The sequence below is a fragment of the Antechinus flavipes genome, chromosome 1 (assembly GCF_016432865.1).
Source record: "Antechinus flavipes isolate AdamAnt ecotype Samford, QLD, Australia chromosome 1, AdamAnt_v2, whole genome shotgun sequence".
Classification (NCBI taxonomy): domain Eukaryota; kingdom Metazoa; phylum Chordata; class Mammalia; order Dasyuromorphia; family Dasyuridae; genus Antechinus; species Antechinus flavipes.
Genome location: NC_067398.1, coordinates 438,025,654 through 438,048,692, shown reverse-complemented (window position 1 = coordinate 438,048,692; position 23,039 = coordinate 438,025,654). Strand labels below are relative to the sequence as shown.

General features: G+C 33.9%; 1 long non-coding RNA gene across 1 annotated transcript in view; it reads right to left on the bottom strand.

The window, feature by feature from the left end:
- LOC127543727 (uncharacterized) overlaps positions 1-23,039 on the bottom strand; it is a 138,280-nt gene that overhangs the window by 94,421 nt on the left and 20,820 nt on the right. The window contains exon 2 of the long non-coding RNA XR_007949288.1: positions 2,625-2,669. This is a non-coding gene — a long non-coding RNA (uncharacterized LOC127543727). The remainder of the gene's footprint in view (positions 1-2,624; positions 2,670-23,039) is intronic.

Below are 23,039 nucleotides of genomic sequence, written 5' to 3'. Positions count from 1 at the left end.
TGAAAATGTTTGTAGCAGTTCTTTTTGTAGTGGCAAAGAACTGGAAACTGAGTGGAGAGACTTGCATGAACTGATTTGAGTGAAGTGAGTGAGACCAGGAAGGTTTTGCAGCAGCAGCAAGAATATGCTATGATCAATTCTGATGGATGTGAGTCTTTTCAACAATGAGGTGATTCAGGCCAGTTTCCATAGATTTGTGTTGGAGAGAGCCATCTGCATTTGAACAGAGGGCTAAGAGGACTGAATGTAGATCACAACATAGTATTTTCAATTTTTTGTGTTTGCATTTTGTTTCCTTTCTTATTTTTTCCCTTTTGATCTCGTTTTTCTTGTATAGCATGATAATTGTGGAAATACGTATGGACAAATTGCATATGTTTAACATATATTGGATTAATTGCTGCCTAAGGGAAGGGGACAGCGGAAAGAGAGGGAGAAAAAATTTGGAATACAAGATTTTGAAAAAGTGAATATTGAAAACTATCTTTGCATATATTTTGAAAATAAAAAGCTATTATAAAAATATATGTGCACAGTTGATCATCACATAATCTTGCTATATATAATGTTCTCTTGGTTGATCTATTCAATTAACTTAGCATCAGTTCATGTAAGTCTTTCTAGGCTTTTCTGAAATAATCCTGCTGATTGTTTCTTATTAAAAAATAATATTTCCTAACATTCATATATTATAACTTACTCAGTCATTTCCAACTGATGGACATCCCCTCAGTCAGAAACTCTATTTTAAGGAAAGTTCCCAGATTAGGAATGAATTCATTTCTCCCCAGATTATTCCCTTTTCAGCTTCCTTTCACGTATAGTCTTCTCCCATTAGAATGTATGCACCTTAAGCACAGAACAATGCTTTTATTTTAATTCCCAGAGGTTAGCATAGTACCAGGGATATAGTAAGCACTTATATGTTTAACTGATTGACTCCAAATCCAGTCCTTTTCCCCCTCTGATTTTCAAGCACTTAAATTAAATCCACAGTAAATTTAGTGACAATGGCTATGACTTCTAATTGGATTTTTCAAGTGGAATAATTAGGAAGGGTTGAGGGAAATGGTTGAGACTAGTTCTTGGAAGAGAGCCCAAGTCAAACCGTCTGCCTTAAAGCAATAAAAAATTGCATAAATAAAAGTAGTCTGGCATTCAAATTAAGAGAATACAAGACTAATTCATTTTTATCCATTCTTAGACTTTTTTGGGTCATGGACTCCTTTGGCAGTTTGGCAAAACTTATTGACACCTTCTCAGAATGTTTTTAAATATATAAAATACAACATATTAGATTATAAAGGAAACCAACAAAACTGAAACACAATTATTTAAAAAAATGTTAAAGTTTTTCAACCTTAGATTAAGAATCTCTAATTTAAATGCTATTCTAATGTGGCCCTGGAGAATGCTATATAGAAGAGCAAACAATTTGAGACATAATTTGATTTTAAACTCAGAACTTTATTTAATCATGCAATTTTTTTTCTCTCTGTTGCTTATCAGATCAACTATATATCAATTATATATTATAACTCTACATAATGGATATTTTTCTTTACAGTCCTGAATGACTTACTGTATATTTGCATATTAGACATACTACATATCTTTTCATTCATTTTCTAAAACAAGATTGACAGTTTAAGAGAATAGATTAGCTTTTAAATGCCTTCAATAAGTGTTTTCAATTTAGCATATGACTGAATATCACTTGTCTATTAATATTCAAAACAAGTATTGGCAAAATTCACATTTCATTGACATTAAGGATGTATCAATTCATTACTTTATTTGAAAAATAATTATCTTAAATTTATATACTGAAAAGTTCAAATAGATGGATATCCACTTGGGAATCTATCTTCATTTCACTAGGGAATGCACAGTAATTACAGAAGGGATGTTTAAAATTACATAAAACCTCTTTAAATTTTTATGTTTAATAAATAAGTCATATCTGAGAGTAATTTGTATTTTAGTTTTCTTTATTGAAATGTTACCATGATGTATTTTCCTTAGAGACTTAAAAGTAAAAGCTCTCTTAAAATAAGAACATAAGTAAAGACTTCCACAAAAATGAGTCATAAACTGGAAATGTGGGTTAGGGAGTCATCTGCTTAAAACTGCTAACCGGGTAAGACTGGAAAATAGCACCAATCAATTAATAAACATTTATTAAATTCCGACTATGAGCCAGGCACTGTGAAAAATCACATAAGAAAGTAGAGAGAAAAGACAAAAAGTCAGAAGGAAAAGGCTTGAGGTAGGAGGAAGAGAAGATGATGAAGGAGGTAGAAAAGGACCAACAAAATGGTCATGGGTACAGGAAAAATATAATCAATAGCTTAAAAAAGAATATTTAAAAAACTTCCAATTTCACAAATACCAAATAAACATTTCCATATACATAGAACAAAAGAGGCCATACATGAAACTTATTATAATACAGCTTACTTTTCAAATATATAATTTTAAAATATAATAACTACATATTGTTTCAAATAATTCAACATCCTTTAAAAATGAATCATAAAGACAAATTTTATGTACATTTAATTTTAACTTAAAAGAGAGACAATTACTGAAATAGATTGAAACCAATGCAAAGAAAATTGTACCTCAGTTGTTGTATGCCATTCTCAAGAGCTGCATCTCAAGATCATCTGCAAGTAAAAAAATAAATCATGCTAGTATTCTTTTTTTTTTTAAGCTAAGATTGGGCAAAAGGAGGTAAATCATAGTAAGAAAAACAGTGAATATAAGGCTGACAATTTAAGGCAAATCATACCATTCTATTACACTAGATGCAATCTGGAAAGGAAATATCTATGATCCAAGTCATAAATAATTCACCAAAAGCACACTGTGAAATAGCTAGAAGATTTTTTCTTCAAAGGCCTATTCTCAATTCAAAGTTAAAGGTAAGCTAAGAAAGTGATAAAGCCAAGAACCATTCTTGATTATCAAAAACAGAAGTTGTAGCACATGCTCTAAGGCAATTATCCCAAACTTCCATTTATGCTGGCAGACTGGGTCCCCAGAGGCTGGCTACAAAGTCCCCTCAGCACCTTAAAGTTAACCTTAAGGGGCTGATGTCTTTTTTAGTATTACACAGCCCAGTGTTAGGCTTACCACCACAATTATAAATTGATGTCAATTAATAATTTAGACTTAGTTAGCTATTGGGGTAAGGTATTGATTATAGTAATATAGTTGATTTAGTTCATATCAACATTTCCCAAAAAGCTTTTGGCATATTTTTCTACTGGCACTAGAAGATCTAGGGCAAAGTGAACTCAATTATAGAATATATGTAGGAGTTCCAGTTCCTGGAAGCCCTTTTGCTAAAGTTTTTTTTTTGTTGTTGTTTTTTTCTTTTTAATTTAAATAGCATGAAGTAATTGTCTATGTGGTACCCTTCCCTCACCCATAAAGAAATCATTTGATATAAATGAAACTTTTAAAATGTCTACATTTATAAAATGGGCTTAAAAACTAGTTAACAAGATAAATGTCTAACTATTCACAAGAAAAGAATAGATGTTTGTGTGTATGTATATATAAGCGTGTCTTTATATATGATCAAAGAATTCTAGTTTCCTACAGAGAAGTTTGTATAGGAAAAGGAACAAAAGAGGAAGGCTTGAACTAAAATTAGAAGAATTTTTTTAAAAATTGGGATGATGATTTGAAAGACTTTGGAATTTTAAAGAAAGATTTGAAATTGGATTTTGGGTTATAGAAACTTGAATGAATTTGAGGGGGAGAAAGAAAATGCAAACAGAGGACCATGAAGAGTGAGGAAGATAATATCCAGAAGGACACTGAAAAGGAGCAAAAGAAAAGCTGGAACAGGCAAAACAAATAAGACAAAGTAACAAATACTGAGTAAGATGAGAGTAGCAAACTCGACAAAAAAAGGAGTCTAGTTGTATGGATGCTAATGAGGCACTAAGGGGGTGAGCAGAGACTCTACAACCAAGAATGCATTTCCAGCACATGTGGACAACCTGAGTAATTTGGTGATGACTTACAAAGAATGTGTGACATTTAAATTTTTGCCATAAAGAAAAATGGTTTCTCAATGTATGCTGATTTTCCCTCCTTAAAAAGAAGCCACAAAATCTACAGATTATCAAGAAAATCAGAGATATCAAGGGAATATCTCATGCCAAAATGGGCATGATAAAAGACATAAAATAGAATAGAACTAACCAAGAGAGATCTGAACATCATTGATAACCACAACAGTATGATTATTGATCTTGCGCCAGACATCCTACAAAATGAAGTCAAGGGGGCCTTAAAAAGCATGGCTAATAAAAAGACTAATGGAGGTAACAGAATTCCACTTGAGCTACTTGAGGCCCTAAAGAATGATGCTGTATTCAATGTCAGCAAATTTGGAAAACTCAACAGTATCCACTGGATTAAAAAAGAAGAGTTTATATCCCAATCCTAAAGAAGAGCCATGCTAAGAAGTTTCAGATTACCAAACAATTGCTCTTGTTTCATACACCAGCAAAATTATGCTTAAAATTCAACAAGCTAGGTTTATGAACCAAAAATTACCATACTTGCATGCTGGTTAGAGACCAAATTTTCAATATTCACGGGATTATGGAAAAAGCAAGGAATTCCCAAAAAAAGTCCAATTGTGTTTCACTGACTACACTAAAGATTGTGTGGATCACAACAAAATGCATCCTTAAAAGGATGGGATACTGTTTGACTTGATTTTTCTTGTGCAGCAAGATGACTGTATAAATATGTATGTACATATTGGATTTAACATATATTTCTATATATGTTTGGATTACTTGCCATCTAGGGGAGGGGGTGGGGGAAGGGTGGAAATCAGAACATAAGGTTTTGCAAGGGTTAATGTTGAAAAATTATCCATGCATATATTTTGAAAATAAAAAGCTTTAATTTAAAAAAAAAAGGGGGGTGGGGTGGGGGGATGGGAATAACAGATCATCTTATTTGTCTCCTGAAGAACCTGTATGCAAAGCAAGAAGCAATAGTTAGAACCAAACATGGAAAAACTGATTGATTTAAGATTGGAAAAAGAGTACAATAATATTGTTACCTTGTATATTTAACTTATATGCAGAGTATAACATAGGAAATGCTATTGGAGTTAAAAATATGCAGAAAATACCAATGTGATGGCAGAAAGTAAAAAGGAATTAAGAAGTCACTTAATGAGAGGAGAATATAACAGCCAGCTCAAAACTTAACATTAAAAAATAAAATGGCAACTGGTCCCATTATTTCCTGGCAAGCAGAGAAAGAAGAAATGAACACTTTTGAATTATGGAGCTACACAAGACTTTTGAAAGTCCCTTGTACAGCAACAAGATTAAATCAGTGGAGGAGAAAACAAAGATAAAGAATCTGTAGAGGCCAAGGAAAATGCTGATCTAAATTAGGAGTCTGAAATCATTCAACAAGCATTTATTAAGCATCTACCATGGCACTGTGCTTTGGAATACAAACATAATATCACGGAATACAAATGCAGAAATAAGGCTGGTTCTGTAGTTGAAGTAGTTTACATTCAAATAGATTCAGAAATAACTGAATAGTTAGACTCCAATAATGATTTAGTATCAACAGGACAGGAGGTCTCTAGTAGAAAACCTTAAGGAATCTGTTTGGTCTCATGTTACACTCATCAAACATATTGGTGGAATAGTTAACAAGCTGGGAGATAGAAGCAGGTTCCAAAGGATCTAAAAAGACCAGAGAATTGGGCTGAATCTAATAAGAATAAATTCAAAGGGGAAAAATGTAGTCTGATACTTACATACAAAGTATCAATTCTGCAACAAATTATAAGGATATAAAAATTTCAAATTCTTAATTGAGCAGCAAGCTTTAGTTTGAGGAGGCAGTAACTATGGGAAATCCTAATGCTATTTTAAGCCTATGAGGTCTCCTTTTTTTTTTTTTTTAAATGAATATGCTTGGCCTTGAAGGCCCAAAATAATTTGGAATGAACCAGCTGCATCTTCTTTGATGTTCCCTTCCTTTGACTACATTTTGCATCTGGCTTTACTCTACAAGCTGTTATGTTAACTGATAAGGCTTTGTACTGTTTGGAATGTATAAAAATTTCTCTCTGAAATTTACTCTTTGGGAAAATAAGCACCGTTTTTAATTTCCAGCCTCAGTCTTTCAGACTGTCTTCCAGAAGCTGAAGAATGGAGTCTTACTCATTCCAGTGCTAATTCACTTCATTAGAAGAATATTTTTTCTTTAATGCAAGACAGGAACCCACATAAATCCACATTTCATCTGCATTTCTATATATTACCAGAGCAGAGAGAATTAGGAAAATCCTATTTGAAATAAATGTAGAAAATATATTTGTGAAATCTATCTACCTAGACAAACAGAAGAACTATAGGAACACTTTACACAAATAAAGACAGATCTAAACAATTAGAAAAATATTAATTATGCACATGGATAGGCTTAGTCAATATAATAAAAATGATCATTCTATCTAAATTAATTTGTTTTTTCAGTGCCATATCAATCAAGCTATCAAAGAATTATTTTGTAGAACTCGAAAAAATTGTAACAAAATTCATCTGGAAGAAAAAAAAGTCAAGAATATCAAGGGAATCAATGAAAAAAAAAATTGAAGTCAGCCCTGACAGTTACAGACTTCAAATTAAATTACAAAATGATAATTATCAAATTAATCTGGTACTGGATAAAAAATAAGAGTGGTGGATCAGAGTTATAGATTTGTATAAAATACACAGTAATAAATTACTACAGTAATCTGGTGTTTGATAAACCCAAAGATCCAAAATTTTGCAGTAAAAAACTCAACATCTGACAAAAATTGCTGGGAAAACCAAAAAGCAGTTTGGTTGAAATTAGGTTTAGACTAACATTCACATCATATACCAAGATAAGGTCAAAATGAATAACAAATTTAGATATAAAGAGTGATATCATAAGTAAATTAGGGGAGCATGGAAAAATGTCAGCTCAATGAATAAGTTAAGAGTTTAAGACCAAACAAGAGATAGAGAGGATTATGGGAAGTAAAATAGGTAATCGTTATTATAATAAATTAAAAAGCATTTGCACAAACAAAACTAATATAGCCAAGATTAGAAGGGAAACAGAAAACTGGTGGAGAATTTTTTTGCAGCAAATTTCTGATAAAAATCTCATTTCTCAACTATATAGGGAACTGAGTCAAATTTATTTTTTTAAAAAGGCATTCCCCAATTGATCAATGATCCAAAGACCAGTTTTCAGAAAAGAAATCAAAGCTTTCAACAGTCACATGAAAAAGTGCTCTAAATCAGTACTGATTAGAGAAATGAAAACACAATTCTGAGGTACCATCTTATTACCTGTCAGGTTAGTTAATGTAACAGGTACAAACATTAGAAAGGCTATATGAAAACTGGGACACTAAATTCTGTATTGGGGAAGTAGTCCAACGATTCTAAAGAACAACTGGGAACTATGCCCAAAAGGATATACAACTGTTCATACCCTTGACCCAGCAATACTACCAACTACTAGTCTGGGATCCCAAAGAGATTAAATAAAAGGGGAAAAGACCTTTGCGCACCAAAATACTTATAGAAATTCTTTTTGTGGTGGCAGAGAATTAAAAATTGAGGGGATACCTGTCAATTGGGGAATGGCTGAATAAACTGTGATATATAATTGTGATGGAATGCAGTAGTCACTTAAATATTTATTGACCATTGACTATTATTTATTAACTAATATGGGATTTAATAAGGATAAATGCAAAGTTTTACACAAGTTTTAAAAAATCCACTTCAAAAGTCCAATACAGAGTAGGTGTGTGGGGAGACAGCAATTTGTACGAAAGCAATTATGGAGTTTTAGAGTATTGAAAGCTCAATAGAAATGAACAGCATGATAGGGTCATTTGAAAAGCTAATAGTATCTATTAGATCTATATCCCAAAGAGATTTTTTAAAAGAGGAAAGAACCTTTTTATACAAAGATATTTATAGCAGCTCTTTTTGTGATGGCAAAGAATGGGAAATTGAGGAGATGCCCATCAACTGGGGAATGCTGAACAAGTTATGGCATATGATTGTGATGGAATACTATTGTGTTATAAGAAATGAGGAGCAGGGTGGTTTCAGTGAAAGACTTAGCTATTCTGATTGAGACAATGGTCTAAGATAATTCCCAAAGGCCCCATGATGAAAAATGGTATCACCTCCAGAAAGAGAACTGATGAACAATCATTTTTAAATGTTTTCCATTCTCCTCAGGAGAATGAGAGGACAGTCTTTTGAGATAGTGCATATCTTGCATATTCATTTTTTCCCACTAGCATTTCAATATCAAGCTTCAATCTCTAATTTGACAAAGGCAATAGAGACAATCTGGCCAAAATTTGATGCCCTGACATCAAACCTAGGTCTTCTGATAAATAAGGTTCTATATACTAAAATTATTTTAATTCTATGAGATTATCATTTGGCAGTGTGCCTTTTCCTAAGATCAGAGAATCCTATCATCATTTTCTGTGTTCTGCCATCATTAGTTGGTAAGTTCAGGGTTTGGTTACATCAGGGGCATATGTGATCCTGAGATGCTCTCATAATTCAGCTACATTCTCCATTTATCAATTTCTTTTTCTTGTGGGTAGTTGTTGTTTTACTGTATCAACATAAATAATTGTTCATGAATGAGTATTTTAATAATGTATACTGATGAAAAACATTTTCAGAGAATAAGAAACTAATCTAATAGTAGAACACACAATTAATGACAAACAGCACAACACACAAAATGATCACAGAATTCCCTGACCTAATAGCACTTTATCCAATAACAGCTGTGGATAAATAACAGAACTGATTGCAGGGTCCTCGTCAGAGCTGACCAAGGTGGGTTTTCTGGACTGCAAGCAGATCAGGAGTGACAAGGCAATTGGCTAGTGGCTAAGTAAGAAGCAATCCAGGTGGAATTTTTTTTTTAAAGAAAGAAATATTTGTAAGGATTCCTAACCTTTTTTTGTTTATTATAAAGAAAGTTCATAATCTCAATTCATAATATAGTCTTCTAAGAATATTGTTTTTAAAGTTTACAAAGGAAACCAATTAAATTGAAATATGATATCTATATATCTACGTCTATCTGTATATATACATACACATGTGCACATACATATACATCACCAAGGCAAAGTTGTTCAGTCTTGTCTGACTCTTCATGATCCCATTTGAGGTTTTCTTGGCAAAGATACTAGAATTATTTGCCATTTCCTTGTCTAGACCATTTTACAGATGAAAATACTGAAATGAATCAGATTGTGTGACTTGCCCAGGATTACAGAGCTAGTAAGTGTTCGAGGTCAGATTTGAACTCAAATTTTCCTGTACTACCTCTATGACTAATATGAATGATGCACATAGTACAAGGAAAGAGCATTAGATTGCAATGATTTCTATAAAATGCAGTAGTCACTTAATAAATGTTTACTGACCATTGACTATTATTTATGAACTAATATGTGATTTAATAAAGATAAATGCAAAGTTTCACACAAGTTTAAAAAAAATTGTCAGAACACTTGAATTCAATTCCTACCAATTATATCCAATAAACATTAAGTGTCTTTTATGTGCCAGTCCTAGTACTAAGACATCTTGTTCCTTGGAGTTGAAACCAGGCAGTGAGTGCAAAGATGTAGTTTGTGCTCTCTATAAAGGAAGACATTGGTAGAAGTTTGTTACTCTTCCCTTCAGCCTTCCAAACAATATAATCAATTTAATCAGAGGAGGCTGAGAGATGGTCAGTCAAGGCTTGAGTTAAACAGCAAGGTTATAATATTAGAGGTGATGAGTTTAACCTGGGATGGACATTTTTGTTCTCAGGAGTTGAAACCGGAGAGAGAAGTAGAAGTCTAATAATTACTATTTGTGTCAGCTCGGGCAAGTCAAATAAACTTTGGCTCTGAATTTTCTGATCTGCAAAATGAGGGAGTTTTGGCCCAGAGGAACTGTTCCTTCTACCACTCCATGTAGAATCGTATGAGAATGATCATTCCTCCTTAAGACTCTCTAGAGCACGACTGAGGAAACTTCATGCCATTTCTAATGACATTTTCATTAAATATCTGAAACTAATCTAAGTAAATGTTTCACTAGGAAATGATGACATAAAATAGCCTGACTAGAGAAGCAGACTTTCATAGTTATTGTGGAATCTACATTTGTCAGTAGGAACAATTTCAAATTGTGGTATATGAACGTTATGGAATATTATTGTTCTGTAAGGAATGACCAGCAGGATGAATACAGAGAGAACTGGCGAGACTTACATGAACTGATGCTAAGTGAAACGAGCAGAACCAGGAGATCATTATATACCTCAAAGATACTGTTTGAGGATATATTCTGATGGAAGTGGACCTCTTCGATAAAGAGACCTAACTCAGTTTCAGTTGATCAAGGATGGACAGAAGCAGCTACACCCAAAGAAAGAACACTGGGAAATGAATATAAACTGCTTGCATTTTTGTTTTTCTTCCCGGATTATTTATACCTTCTGAATCCAATTCAACCTGTGCAACAAGAGAACTGTTCGGTTCTGCATACATATATTGTATCTAGGATATACTGTATACCTATTTAACATGTAAATCTGGGAGAAGGAGTGGAGGGAGGGAGGGGAAAAATCGGAACAGAAGAGAGTGCAAGGGATAATGCTGTAAAAAATTACCCTGGCATGGGTTCTGTCAATAAAAAGTTGAAAAAAAAAATAACAGTTTCAAAATTAATTCTCTCTTATCTTCTGTGACACTTTAATCACCTCAGAAAAGTTTGTTTCAGTGTAGACAATGACAGTAGGGTAATTAGGCTCAGTGAAGAGAGTACTGGGCCGAATATCAGAAAACCCTGGATTCAAATCTGGCTTTGGACACTTACTAGCTGTGGAGCAAGTCATTTACTCTGTGGCTCAGTTTCCTTACCTGTAAAATGAACTGCTAAAGGAAATGGCAAAGTATTCTAGTATCTTTGCCAAGAAAAGCCCAAATGGGGTTGTGAAAGAATCCTTCATGACTGAACAACAACAAAAGCCAGTAACAATGCATTACAGTGTGTCCAGAAGAATAATGAAGAAGAAAAAAAATGTTCTTTTCATTGATTCTCCACTTCTCCATTCACATTTTTGGACAAGCAGATTATCCTCTCATTACTGATTAACTGTCAAGAGAGGATGTCTAACCAGAGCAAGAGAATCTTAACCCTGGAAGGGAAGTGAAAGATCAACAAAACTTTCATTTTACAGATGAAAAACTTTGCCCAGGGTGGGTAAGTAACTTTCAAAGATGCACTGGTATTTAGTGTTAGATCCAAAGCTGGAATGTCCCGGATTTGATTTGTAGTCATCATTTTTCAGTCATTCCTGATTCTTCTTGGCAGAAATACTAGAATACTAGAATGGTTTGCTATTCTCCAGCTTTTTTACAAATGAAGAAACTGAGGCAAACAAGGTTTAATAATTTGTTTAGAATCACATAGCTAAGAAGTTAACTGAAGAAGCATTTGAATTTAGGAAAAGGAATTCTTAGCTCTAGATCAGATACTCTATCCATTGTGTCATCTAGGTTATATATTTATGTGATCATAATTTATATATGTGTTCATAATGAAGAATACTGCAGAATATATGAGATGGGTGTGAAATGTCCTGCCCCTTTCCCCTTTTTTTCTCCATATAAGTTTTACAAAACTGCTTCTCTTTTTAATATTATTGGCTAGATCAAGGAGATAAAATTTAAAATGAAAATATTAAGAGAGGTGTGGAAGATCATGTCAATAAATATGACAACAAAAAAGAAAGGATGTAACCTCAACAGAAACTACATTCACACTAACGGAAAGTAGGTATTTTAAACAAATGTGTTCTTAAGCCAAGATTTAAATAAAATCTTCTGATTACTGTGATACTTTTAAATTCAGTTCTTCTACTTTAACATCCTTTTAGCCACCAACAATTTAAGAACCACTTAAGAAATAAATGATTCATGGCACTTGAAAGCATTCCAATTTTCTGCATGAAATAAAACTTTGGTTTCTAGGTCTACTGGTAATCTTAAACTAAAATTGGGTAAAAGACAAGATGAGAATTGGAAAGATCTTTTTTCTTTTTTAAGATTTTTCTAGGAATATAAAGAAAGAGGAAGATACACAATTCAATTGTTAAAAGAAAAAGCCTGAAAATTGTACAGCAGAATACAATGTTAGACTTTAGAAAAGGGATTCCCTCAATGCTTTCCCTTTTTTCCTTACTTGCTTGCTTGTCTTCCTTCCTTCCTTCGTTTTTGTTGACATACTTTCTTTTTACACACTTCCCAATGTATTTATTTCCCTTCCCCTTCCCCAAAAGCCATCCTTTTAAACAAAGAATATAAGAAAAGCAGGAGAAAAAAACAACATATCCTTTCCTTCCCTGCCCCCCCCCCCAATCTGATTTTAAATGAAGTCTTAATTCTCTACCTCTAAAAAAAGATTGAGAGAAAAGCTTTTTTATATTTCTTTGGAGCCAAGTTTGGCCATTATAATCTCACCATATTCACTTTCAATGATTCTGTTGTTTCTATTTACTTTCTTGTAGTCATCATCTATATTGTTTTCCTGGTTCAGTTTACTTTACTTTATACCAATTCATGTAAGTCTTTCCATACCTCTGTATTTATCATATTCATCATTTTGTAAGTTACAGTAACATTCTGTTACATTTATATATCGCCATTTTTAATTTATTCTCCCAATGACAAATAGCTACTTTCCTTCCAAAAGGGTATTTGAATCTATGTCTTCCTGATTCCAAGGCCTATTATGCTATGCTGGTCATATATGAACTATCCAACAACAATCAATCAACAAGTATTTATTAAGACCCTAACTATGTGCTGGGGAAAAGTACAAATGAAACAGTCCCTATTTGGGAATCTGCATTCTAATGAAGAAAAAATGCATTTATATATTTATCTAAAATAATAATAAACAAATGGAAATATATACAAATTAATTAAACACAAAGAAGTTGAGAAAAGAGAAAGACTGCTAACAGTTGAGGAGAACCAGAAGACTTTTCAAGAAAATAGTGTTTGACAAGATTTTGCAAGGCTTAATGTTGAAAAATTATCCATGCATATGTTTTGAAAATAAAAAACTTTAATTAAAAAAAAGAAAAGAAAATGGTGTCTGAGAGTTGACTCTATAAAAAGGAAATCATTGCAGAAATGTGGGACAGCCAGGGACATAGATAGCTATGGAGAAGCGAGTGATGGATCATCCTGTATGAGAAAAGAAGAGAAGCCCAGTTTGATTGAATGACAGAATGATGGAGGTAAAGGTACGCCAAATATAGATTGTGAAGAGTTTTGAAAGTAGAAGGGCTTATATTTTATCACAGGGGCAACAAGAAGACACTGAAGTTGACTGCATAGGAGAGTCACATTGACAGATTTGTGCTTAAGGAAAATTATTTTGGCAGCAATACTTAGGTTGTACTTGAATGGTGAGAGCCAGGAGGCTGGAAATGGATTAAGAGACTATTGCAATAATCTAGATGAAAGGCAATGAAGACCTGATACTGTCTCTCATTTAAAGTATATATACATTCCTGAACATTAATTCATTTCAGGGATAAAATAGAATGTATAGATGGATCAAATCTTTTGACTCCAAAAATCTAGGGATTTGAGAAACAGAGCATATTTAGAAGACCAAAATATATTTCAAGGGTCAGGAAAAAAAATCTCGCTGAGATTACTAAAAATGGAAAAAAAGAAGACAGGAAGTGGTTTTATATCTTTAAGATATGAAGGGCTTTTTTCACAGAATATAGTGATCAAGTTCTTCCTTATTCTTTGAAGACAGACCAAGAAGAAATGAACTTAAAATATAAAACACAAGGAATTGAATTGATAAGGAAAAATTTCCGCTTATCAAAATTAGATTCACTATCACAGGATCTCAGAGACTTCAGCAGTCACCTTTAGTTCTTACACTTAACTTACACTTAACCAAGAATTTCATTTATGATCTTTAAAAAATAAATAAACAAATAACCCTCCACTTGAAAAGCTATAGTAAAGAAAAGTTACTATTTTTCAGAATAGACTTGCTTGGGGCAACTCTATAAAATGTTCAAGTACATAAAATGAAAGAGCTAGAAGGGATCTTTGAGATATTATCTATGGGAAACTGAAGTAAGTCCATATCAAGAAGGAGACTGTCCTAGACCTTGTGACTCCCAGACAAGTGTACTTTCCACTACCACCATTGGAATAGGTATTAGCAAAAGATATCATAGCATCTCATTATTATACTTTACGAAATTGTATGGTTAGAGGGAAAGATGCCCAGAAAAACTTCAGTCTCAGAAGCTTTAATCCTCCCTTAATTACCTCCTCATCATTCTGTCTACACTGGGGTCATCATCTGCACTGTCCATTCCTGGGGCCTCACCTCACCCCACTTTTCCTTACCACACCTTCATAGGTGAACCTCATTCTGCCTGGAACTAGGTCTCTATCTGCCCTTTAAATGTCCTCCCTTCTTCCCCAGAGAAAGTAAGTTCCCTGAAGGCACGAACTATCTAGATTGCTTCTATTTGTATCCTTAAAGCTTAGCAGAATGCCTAGTATTTAATTACACAAAATAAATAATTTATCTATTTATGGATTCTAATGTCTATATATTCATTGCTGCTATTTAAAGGAAAGTTACAGAATGTAATGTGCTAAGAATTAAAAATACATAATAATGTATTTAAGACACTATACTATTAGTAAGGAATAAATAAATGCTTTATTGTGGTTAGATATGGTCTCAGCTTGACACATTTTAGTAAGGTAAGATTACAAAAAGTTTTCTTTAAAAATTTTTTCTACAAAAGCCTCTTCAACAAAGGGACTTATATGAGGAAAATCTACGTTTTTGTCCTTCCTGTTCCCATCTCCAGTTATTAGCACAGTGCCTTGTTCATAGAAGAACTTAATAAATAGTTGTGGAATTGAATTTAAAATCTAATCTGCAATACAGAGATCTTGAAGGCTATTCATATCTGGAAGTATGAGCCAAACTAAACAAAATTTGAAAATAGGATTAACAATAGAATAAGGAATGATCAACTCAGCATGAGAAGGCTGGCCAACAGGTTATGATTGTTTATTGACTATGCCATCTATCCACTAACTATGATATGGAGAAGTTGTAAGCGCCATGGGTGGAGGAAATACCCATGCAGCTGAAATCACAGGTCCTTGTTACTGAAGTCTCTGTAAGGCACTATGATAGACGCTTGAATTAATAATGAAGGTGGCCATGTGCCAAAACTGCCCACATCCAGAGAATCACCACTTGTGATTCAAAATCAGCTATAGTTTAAGACATTCCCTACAAGAAGGCTATTTCTAGCCTTTATATAGTATCCTTGTGTCCTCGTGGAAATGGAACAAAAAAACCCAAACACATCACAAGACATTTGTGAAACATTTAGAGTTTTGAGGCTTTTATTTTTGTGATCTGAAAGGCAGCAGAACTAGTTTTCACTGAGGTAGTCTTTTTAATTCTGTTTCTCACTCAAGGAGGGACCTGAATGGTTTCCAGGATTTACATAAGGTCAACAGAGCTATTTACACACATACAGCTAGGCTATAAATAAATAAATAAACAACTATAACTATAAATTAAAAAATTGAAATGAAATAAAAATGAAAACCAGACTTCTTTATCTCAAGTATCTTAGAAGGAAGACTATATGTATATAAATATATACATATACACACATATATACATCCATACATTAAAAAACACAAAAATGAATATATATATATATATATATATGATAGGGAGGGAAGGAGCGCTACTAGTTTGACATGAAAAGATCAGATCTTTTGTCTTGAAATTCTTCCACTATTTGACATTGGTTTAAAGTGCTGAAGGTAGCTTATTTGCTCATGCCTTGGCTGCCCAGCAATTTATGCTGAGAATAGAAAAATAAGTTTTTTTTTAAAAAAGGGCAAGTTTTAACAGCAGGCTAGAAAATTTGTGTGAATAACAAATTGCTTAGTTCCCTTTTCCTACATTCCTTTAACCTTGAAAATTGGAACTGTTAAAACCTACTTAGAAGTCCAGCTTTGCCAAGGACCCTGGGATCAATCCACCAACCCAAGCATGAGGAATAAGAACCCCCAAGTTAATCAGACTAGTAAGTGCATTACTGACTCAGTATCAATTCAGCATGAATAGTCATCCCATTTTGTTTTTAATCTAATTTGAGTAACTGGAGTCTGTCTGATATTTCAGTTCAACTGGGACTTGAATCTTACCTTTCCCACCTCATGTTCAATTAAATTCAATTCAGCATGCATTCATTCATACCATTCACATGGCAAGGCACTTTGACAAGCACTGAGGAAATGAACATCCAATACAAACAAACAGCAGTCCCTGCCCTCAAAAAGCTTCTGCTGAGGAGAATCATGAACACAAAATTATCAATGATAACACAACCACTACTTACATTTATCTAGAGCAGAGCTTCTTAAACTTTTTCCACTTGTGATTTCTTTTTGCTCAAGAATTTTTTATTCAAATCTAGGTATACAGATATATAAAATAGGCATACAAATCAAACATTTACTGATAATAAATTATAAAGAAATTTATTTAAAAATTTTATATAATTTTAACATTTATTAAAGATAAAAACAAATTTGCATACTAATGAGATGGATGTGTTTGTTTACTTTTACATGAAGAATTAAATATTGGTGGAATATTTGACACCTTTCGCTGTTGTCAGGTTTTTCATGATCCTCACTGTTACAGCCCACAATTTAAGAAGCTTTGATGTAGGGCATCATGATACTTTATTTTTGGTATATTATCATTTTATGATAAATGATAGCTCAGGTGGTCAAACTTAAGTTTTCAGCTCTCTTCATATATAAACCATCTGAGCAGAAAAAATAAAAAATACTTGAATTCAGCTAGGCAACTCTATTTTTAAAATATAATAACTAGTTAGTAATCAGCTATTTGAATTAATTCAGTTTCTCAAAAACTACAGCAACTGGTTTGTATTTAGAGATACAGCTTGAGATATATCCAATACTATGCATAACTGGTATTTCTTTGTCCATAAAAACAAAGGTTCTGAAGGGCCCAGGTCTAAAAGCTGTATTTTGTACATCCCTTAAATCAATATCTTAACAAGGAAGTTTAGTTTATAGGTGTGATGATATTGATTATTAAGTCAAACAACTGATCTATATTATGAACCTAATGTATGAATTTCATTTCTTCTAACTGGATCCCTTTTTTACCTTTTTCTCAACTTTCCTGATACTAATTTCATTCCTTGTCAAAGGCTGAGCTACTAATTCAGTCAACTAATCCATTTGCTAGGGACCTAATTGCTTGCTTGGATCCACCCAATGAATGGTCCTAGTAAGATTGCCTTACCTGTCTCTGGGTATCTATGTAGTCTCTTGCTCTTAAACGACCCCTAATCTGACCCATCAGGATGACATGCTGGATCTGACAGTTTGTCACATATGTAAGCTTGGCAAATTGCAAGGTTAATTTATGCCCAAGCTGTGCTCCTGGAAACCTGGCACTTAAGCAGAATTTTTGGAAAATGAATCATATTTTAAGTGTATGGAGGGAAATCTGTTATTAAAAGGACTCCTATTGTGAATCATTTTGAAGAATCAAGAGCAGTCCTAAAATATTTTGTGTAATGACTAATATTTACATAGCATTTTATAGTTATAAAGAACATTTTTATGCACTGAGACTTTCACCTATTAGACTTCCTTAGAGTAAGATATGTCTGTGTACACAATAAGGTACAACATGTACCATGCATAGCCCAAGTGTTTAGTGACTAACTACTTACTAATACCCAAAGTAGTTCACATAAGGAATTTTTTTTAATAAAAAGAGCTGTAATATGTTTCCTAACAACTAACAAAAATAAAACAATTGTCTTTAAGAACAAAATCTGTCTGGGTACTAAAGCAACATACTCTTTAGACTTGCGAGACCTTATTTTTAAATCACTTGTATTATTATTCCTCTTTTCAGTTCCTTCAGAAGCTAACAATGGATCCAATCCAACAGCCCTGTAGGCACAACTCATTGAAGGGATGGGGAGTTTTGACTGCATAAAGACTATGGGAAAGAATCTTGTTAAGAGGCCAGCCAAATGAATCTTTGCCCAGCTTCAGAATTCTTTAATGTTCAGGATGAGAATTCAGGGACATATAGGATGTACTCTGAATAAAAGAAAACCACACATCTGTTAAGAGTTCACTGGAGTCCCTAATCACTCTTCCTATTCCTGCTGTAAAATTTTGTCCTCCATAGCAATTGTACAAGGTCAAGTAATCCACCTGTCCTGGGGACAGGGGATATTTCATTTTATTGAAAACTTCCCCTTTGAAACCTTAAAAAGTATTTTTAGTCTGGCTGATGAAAGGATGCTAATGAGCAGAAAAGTAGGGGGAAAGACTTTTGTTGGAAATGGGCAATGGGGATAAGGACAGAAATGTTGGGCTGCAAAAAACATATCAGATTTAAATTCTGAAGAAAATTATAATCATTTAGCTAGTACTATGAACATATCTCCATTATAAAGTTTTTTGTCATGGGTTGGATATAGATAGAAGAGAGTGACAATGGAAATGAATAGAAACCTATAAAAGCCATATCAACTAAATAGCCGAAAAGAAAAAAGTAAATGGAAAAAAAAAGGAATTTTTAAAGTTCCTGTGCTTAAAGCAATGCATGGTACACAGTAGGTGCTTAATGAATGCTAGTTGACTAGATAAATTTCTGTAACTGTCCTTTCCATGGTTATTCACATCCTACTTGCATATTCCTTCAGAGAGACTTATTAGCTATTTCTCTCTCTTGCTTTGATGCTTTTGCACAGGTAGTTTCCTTTTTATTCTTTCCCCACATCCCATGTGTGGGTTGAATGATTCAGCCACTAAGAATCCTTAGCACTACAGCACAGTTTGTCTCCCACAGGAAGCCTTTGCAGATTTTCCCAAATGTTAGAACTCTCTACTTCTTGAAATTTCTTTGTATCATTGTGTATACTTTTATTCACTCATCTGTGTGTTGCTGTTCAGCCGTTTCAGTCGTGCCCAACTCTTTATTACCCCATTTGGAGCTTTCTTGGCAAAAATACTGGAGTAGTTTGCCATTTCCTTCTCCAGTTCATTTCACTGTTGTTGTTCATCCTTTGTTTTGGAGGAGGACCAATGACATCATGGAGAGATGTCTTGACTCATGCACGAGTTGGATTTAAGGGAAGTAGAGTAAAACAAAGTCCTCTCTCTTCCAGAGTCTTTGAATTCCAATGTCAAGACAAAAGTCAAGATGGCGGGCGATGGCCTGGGATGCAATGGATGACTTGGGCGTCTTCAATGTCTGACCAAGCTCTAAGTATGTTCCATGGAACCTGCTTCATCTGACTTAACGAAACAATTGTTTCCATCCACCCATTCTGACAGAAGAAATCTTCACATACTTGGGTAGATATCCTCCTAACTCATCAATGGGTCTGAGAGCTGAAGTTTAGGGGTTACCCTCAACCTGGTTTAGCCTACTTGCTGAAATAGTTTTACCAGGTGGCCTAAACATGCTATGGATTTTTGGAGTCACAAGTAAGACTGGCTCATTTTACAGATGGAGAAAACTGAAGCACGCAGGGTTAAGTTGGCTTGCCTAGGGTCACATGGCTAATAAGTATCTGAGAACAGATTTGAACCCAGAAAGATGGGTCTTTCTCCAGGATCTACTGATTCATCTCTCTCTGTCTTTCTCTCTCTCTCCCTCGCTCTCCTTCCCTCTTTTCCTTCCTCTCTCTCTCTTCTTCCTTCTCTCCTTTTTTCTCTCCCTCTCCCCCTCTGCTCTCCCTCTCCACACTTATAGACTAGGCTGGTTTCATTTTATTTCTTCTCTATCTCCAGTAGAAAGCACCTAAGACAATAGATAAATTCAGTAAAATTTCTTAAAGTATCTATTTAATTATTTTGATATATTTGATTTTTAAAATATTTAGTAATTAGAGAAATGTGTTGCTTCATTCTACCAGAGAAGGGAAGGGTACAGGAGGAGAATTTTCAGTCAAGGTAACTAATTATGTACTGAGACAAAAGCCAGCTTCAGACAATGAAAGGTTAAAAGGAGATGGTCGAGACTGATTGGTTAAGATACCTAATGAGTCAGCTTTTTAAGAAGTAGAGAATTTCCTAAAGACAGGTTTTGCAAACTTGAGAAACTATATTCTAAAAGGAGATAAGTAAAGAAAGTAGTACAGTAAAGTGGAAAGAGTTATGAATTTGGAGTTGGAAGATCTGAATTCAAATCCTAGCTGTGGCTCCTGTGTGACTATAATTAAGTCATTTAACATCTATGAGTCTCAGTTTCCTCATTTATAAAGTTAAAGTATTGGACAGATCCTTAAAATGCCTTACAGCTTTAAATCTATTATCCTATGAAATCTTGAATCTATCTAGCAAGAAACTTAATTCTCCAAAACTGTGTTGCAGAGAAGTGAGAGTCATTGAAGAGAAGGAATTGATACTATGATTGTAGGATATCTGGAAGTAAATCAGAGAACAGTCAGAAAACCTGGGAAAGAAGCAGTTATGTATAAAAGGACTGGAACTTCCAGAACCCAGATGTGTAGCTGAATAGGCAGAAAAGCCAAGATGAGAGGTACCTGAGACAAAAATGTACTTTATCCATTTATTTATTCCTTTATTTTTGCTTTACTCTGATTTTTCCAGGTAGCGCTGGGGAATTATGGGCTAATGCTAGGTATAAGTTTAGAGTAAGAGCGGAAATGGGTTTGCAAAATTAACACTAAGAAAGCTTACTGAAATCACAATGCAGGACTATTAGCACTAATTCAGCACATCTTGGGTTATATGAATATAGAGCTTAGCCATCCACTAATTCTTAAATACTTGTCTCCTCAGTTATTAACCCAGCTCTTCTATACAGTAACCCTGTCTAACCAATCAATGAACAAGCATTTATGCATTACCTACTAAATGCCAGACCCTGAAATAAGTGCCAGGAATACAAAGATAAATTGAACCAGTCCCTGCCTTAAAAAGCTAATAATCTAACAAAGATGTGTGCATATAGTTATACACAGTCAGCAAGCATTTATTAGTCGCTGAAATACAAAATTGTTTGGGATTACTAGCAGCTAGGAGAGATCAAGAAGAGCTACGGAGATAAGGTGGCTCTTGATCTGAGTTTTAAAGGAAATTAGGGATTCCAAGAAGCAGAGGTGAGAAAGAAGTGTCTTCCAAAGTATGGAATTCAGCCAAAGCATGGGGAATACAGATGTAATGTCTTGTGAGAGCCAGCAAAAGAGACTCATCCAGTGAAGGGTGATAAAAAGATGAGAGAGGCCTGGGGACCATCCTATTAAAGAAACAAGGGATGTTTAAACTGAAGAAGTCTCATGGGGAGACAAAAACTAATATTTGAAGTGATGCTACATGAATAGGGCGGAGACTTATGTTTGACTCCTGTGGGCAGAGCAAGGAGCAAATGAGAGGCAGATTTTAACTCAATACAAAGGGAACACTTTCTAACAATTGGAGTTATGAAAAAAAAATGACAGAAGGCTTCCATTATTAGAGATTTTCAGGCAGAAACTACATAATAGCTATAATAACTACTTTATACAACCCTTTATCTGTTGCAAAGCATTTTACCTATGCTATCTAGTTTGATCATCACAACAACCAGACAAAGTAGGTACCATTATTAATTCAATTTTAAAGATGGGGAAACCGAGGCTTTTGTTATTTTTGAGTTATTTTAATCATGTCTAACTCTTTGTGACCCCATTTTGGAGTACTCTTATTTTTAAAATTTATTTTATCTGAAAAAACAGTAAAAAAAAAAAAAAAAGAAGAAGAAGAAGAAGAAGAAGAAGAAGAAAACCAAAAAAGAAATATAAAACAAAATAAGGCAAAACAAAAGAGAATATTGTCATGTGCCCAGCAGAACATCAGGGATTATTCAAAATATACAACAACAAATTAGCAGATCAAGAAAGTATATATATTAGTAGAAGAAATTATATTCATGAATGTCCATAGTGGGGGTACTCTTAGCAAAAACACTCGCTTTGCCATTTCTTTCTTCAGTTCATTTTAAAGAAATTTAGACAAGCAAAATTAAGTAACTTGCCCAGAGTCATACAGTAATATTTGAATTCAATTCTTCTTGACTCCAGGGAAGGTGCTCTATTCATAAAAATGAAGTGATATCCCAGGTCATACAGCTACTAAGTATTAGAGGCAAGATATAAACTATTCTCTTTGCCACTTAGCTACCCTGCCAGAGCTGGAATCGAAGATATTCTTATTCTGGTAGGAAATAGATGAACATTGTGGTTTTTTACACATATAAGTCTGTTATTTAAGAGGATGTGTAGGAGGATGGTGGAAGAGAACTTCACTGGCCAGAACTATCCTGGCAATATAACAAGGCACAAAAATCCCAGAAGAATGACTGATGTTTCTATGATTGTATAGCGACAGGTTATCTAGTAGGTTCACCCTCACAAGAGATATTAAAACAAAGACTGGATGACTCTTGTCCAGTATATTTATCAAAGGGATTCCTGTTTAGATTTGGATTGGTGTTGTAGTGGAAAGAGCTCTGGATTTGGCAGTAGATGAAAAAAAATTTTTTTTGAGTTTTGATTTAACAGCCAAACAGACAAGTAGAGATTTGGAAAAGATAAATTACTCTCTGGCCAGAGGTAAAAATAAGTTATTTATGAGTAAAATTACCCTTGTCCTTTGAGATCAAAAGGGATGAGTAACCATTTATCATTCTCTGTTTCAGCTGAAATTTGATATGAAGTTCTCTGGATGTTCTTGAGCTACTCTGAAACTACCTCTGAAACTTAATGTTTGAATCATCTTTAACAGT